Source organism: Gorilla gorilla, chromosome 4 (genome assembly GCF_029281585.2).
Source record: "Gorilla gorilla gorilla isolate KB3781 chromosome 4, NHGRI_mGorGor1-v2.1_pri, whole genome shotgun sequence".
Classification (NCBI taxonomy): Eukaryota; Metazoa; Chordata; class Mammalia; order Primates; family Hominidae; genus Gorilla; species Gorilla gorilla.
Window position 1 is genome coordinate 43,213,436 of NC_073228.2, and position 3,884 is coordinate 43,217,319.

General features: G+C 45.4%; 1 pseudogene; it reads left to right on the forward strand.

The window, feature by feature from the left end:
• On the forward strand, window positions 1-817 carry LOC101131211 (small ubiquitin-related modifier 2-like; annotated as a pseudogene).
• Window positions 818-3,884: the final 3,067 nt, after the last annotated feature.

The following is a 3,884-nucleotide window of genomic DNA, read 5'->3' on the forward strand; positions in this document are numbered from 1 at the left end:
TCTTCTGCCGCTTTTGGTGCTGCTTGTGTGCTCATTTGGTGCGGACCTGGTACCTCTTTCGTGAAGCGGCAGCTGAGGAGACTCTGGCGCTCGCCATGGCCGACGAAAAGCCCAAGGAAGGAGTCAAGACTGAGAAAAACGATCATATTAATTTGAAGGTGGCGGGGCAGGATGGTTCTGTGGTGCAGTTTAAGATTAAGAGGCATACACCACTTAGTAAACTAATGAAAGCCTATTGTGAACAACAAGGATTGTCAATGAGGTAGATCAGATTCCCATTCGACGGGCAACCAGTCAATGAAACAGACACACCTGCACAGTTGGAAATGGAGGATGAAGATACAATTGATGTGTTCCAACAGCAGACGGGAGGTGTCTACTGAAAAGGGAACCTGCTTCTTTACTCCAGAACTCTGTTCTTTAAAGACCAAGATTACATTCTCAATTAGAAAACTGCAATTTGGTTCCACCACATCCTGACTACTACCCTATAGTTTTCTCTGTTCTTTCATTTCCCCCTTCCCCATTCCTTTATTGTACGTAAAGTAACTGGTATATGTGCACAAGCATATTACATTTTTTTTTTTAACTAAACAGCCAATGGTATGTTTTGACTGACATCAAGGGGAGACGGGATGGGGAAAAATACTGATTCTGTGAAAATACCCCCTTTCTCCATTAGTGGCATGCTCATTCAGCTCCTATCTTTATATTCCAGTAAGTTATTTTGCTCTCACTGTTTTAACAAAAAACAACAACAACAACAACATAAAAATCCTTGCATACCTTGTTCAATTGGAGAATTTTAACGTTTTTCATTTATCATTGTAAAACCAAGGACAATTTTGTAACTTTTTTGTATGTAGCTGTTACATGTAGGGTAATCTGTCTTTAAGTAGGGAGAAATTGCTCTAAAACAAAAAAGAATCCTACATAGTTTTCCCTTCAAGTCAAGCGTCTTGTTGTTTAAATAAACTTGTTTAAAATGAAAAAAAAAAAAGAAGCTAGATCTCACATTGTGTTCTTACCACAATAAAAACAAAGTTATGACAGATAAGTAGGTAGTCAGCAGAAAAACAAACAAACAAAAAAAAAGAAAAGAAAAAAGAAAACAAAGTTATGACAGATAAGTAGGTAGTCAGCAGAAAAACAAACAAACAAAAAAAAAGAAAAGAAAAAAGAAAACAAAGTTAACTCAGAAAAAAATAAAAGGAGATTATACACGGCAGATGTGGAACACAACAAAAATAATCCTGTTGTTCACTGTGTGTTAACAAGGACTGAAGCTGGCTACAGAAAGAATGTCCCAGCAACAAAGAGTGGGAAGCCCTGAGCACATTGTTAAAAGCTCCTTCTCAGTTTCTTCCCAAGAGAAGTTTTCATCTCAGGGGTGGTCATTTCTGGAGGCAGGGGCCTGCAGGAGACACCTTGGTAACAGGCAGGTCTATTTGGCTTCCTGAATCCATGACAGTTGATAAGCAAGGCCCCTTCAGATGCTCTGTTGGGCATTGCCTGGAGTGTGTAACCAGGAGATGGAGTGCCTGCATTTCCAAGATCATTTATAGCTGTTTCCTGTACCCGAGTAAATTTTTTATTTTAAAGGTGCCTCCTGGCCCGACCCAAATTTTGGCTTAACATTAGCAGTTACTTCTCTTTGGCTGAGCAGATGAACTGCAAAAACTCCCAGAGTGAGAGGGAAGGAGGGTGGGGTTGGGTGAGGTGGCAGGGATGGGTTCCGGAAGATGGGAGGTGGGCCTGGTTCATCACCAGGGCCTCTCTGGTAAACTGGAAGGCCAGGCAGGCTACTGGCAAAGAAAGAGTTACTGACCATCAGCTGAAGGGATGGCAAGCAGTGAGGGAGGCTCTGGCCCAGCAATTCTTATCTTCAGGAAAGTTTAAGAGTCATTGTCACTTGCAGGGAATTTCCTGGACTATGAATTTTATTGCAGAGAGGACAGAATGGCTGGGTGGGAGGAAGTTAGCCTCAGGCTCCACACCCACCCCTCCCATTCCCCCACAGCTGGGTTTGCTGTTTCTCCAAACAATTTAGTGTTAACAACATAAACCCTGGTCCAGCTAGGCCTCCTGCAGCTGTGCGGCCTTCAAGTCTTTATCCTTGCTAAGCCTTGGCTCCCTCATCTATAAATGGGCTTAATAACAGCACTTGCTTATAGTAAATGCCGAATATATGTTGGGTTTGAATAATGATGAGGAAAGCTGGGGCCAGAGATTTGCACTGAGGAGAATGAACAGAAATCTGTCCCTGTTCTTCTTCTTCTTTTTTTTTTTTAGACGAGTCTTGCTCTGTATCCCAGCCTGGAGCGCAGTGGTGCAATCTCGGTTCACTGTAACCTCCACTTCCCGAGTTCAAGTGATTCTCGTGCCTCAGCCTCCCAAGTAGCTGGGATTATAGGCACCCACGACCACGCCCAGCTAATTTTTGTATTTTTAGTAGAAACGGGATTTCACCATGTTGGTCAGGCTGGTCTCGATCCCTTGACCTCAGGTGATCTGCCCGCCTCGGCCTCCCAAAGTGCTGGGGTTACAGGCATGAGCCACCATGCCCAGTCTGTCCCTGTTCTTGGGAGTTGATTAGAGGAACAAGACAGGCATGCATCAAAATAAATGCACTTGGTTGGATTAGAGGAACAAGACAGGCATGCATCAAAATAAATGCACTTGGTTGCCTCGTCTAATCAATGGTGCAAAAGCACCAATCTTGAAAACAATTTCTAGTTACACCTTGTAGTATATTTTGGGTTCTTGTTTGTTTGTTTGTTTTGGAGATGGAGTCTTGCTCTGTCGCCCAGGCTGGAGTGCCTTGGCATGATCTTGGCTCACTGCAAACTCCACCTCCTGGTTCAAGCAATTCTCCTGCCTCAGCCACCTGAGTAGCTGGGACTACAGGCGCCCACCACCTCGCCCAGCTAATTTTTTGTATTTTAGTAGAGATGGGGTTTCACCTTGTTGCCCAGGCTGGTCTTGAACTCCTGAGCTCAGGCAATCCGCCTGCTTCAGCCCCTCAAAGTGCTAGGATTACAGGCATGAGCCACGGTGCCTGGCCCCTTGTAGCACATTTTGTCTTCCCAGTCTATTTTGAGATGTTATTCAAGTAAATGTGTGTCCCCAGGGCTCCAGCAGGCTCACAGCAGGAAGCAGCAGTCAGGAAGTACAAGGTGGCAAGCCGGATACTGGGTCAGAACATGTTCTGGACCCACTGGCAGGTGAGGTTTGCTGAATTCTACACAACAGCAGCTACCACGTCCCTCTGTGTTCTGGAGCCAGGGAAGGCTTCCAGACAGAGGGGGCTTCTCCCTGTAATTTGAGGGAGATTATTGGCTCAGGCAAAGGTGAGAGGGTTTAAAGAGGAAAAAAAGAGAAGAACCGAGCAGCCTCAAGCTGGAGAAAGCCCTGGGGACCTTGTAGAGATCCTCTTCTGGGGACAAAGACCATGAGGGGTCATAGGTGGCAGAGCAGTGCACAACATCCCAGGGAACAGATGTTGAAGATGGATTAGGCCCTGACAACGGATGTGAAATATTGACCCAGCGAAAAGTGCCTGGTGTTTGCACAGGCCAAACCAGTGCAGCAACTTCCATGGGAGGAGGGGCCGGAAAGTACCCAGGTCCAGAGGTCACTCTCCACACTCCCACACACTCTCGCAGGGCCCACAAGTCAGTCTCCAGCTCAGGGAGGATTTAAAGGAGGATGCCTGTGTTGGAAATCAAGGCAGGCATTCACGGGCATGCACGCACACATGCACACAGTCTTTTTTCTTTCCTTGAAGGCTCACCTAGTTCTGTTTGTGTTAAAAAAAAAAAAAAAAAAAAAAAAAAAAGAGAACACTCACCTAGGCCAGGCATGGTGACTCACACTTGTAATTC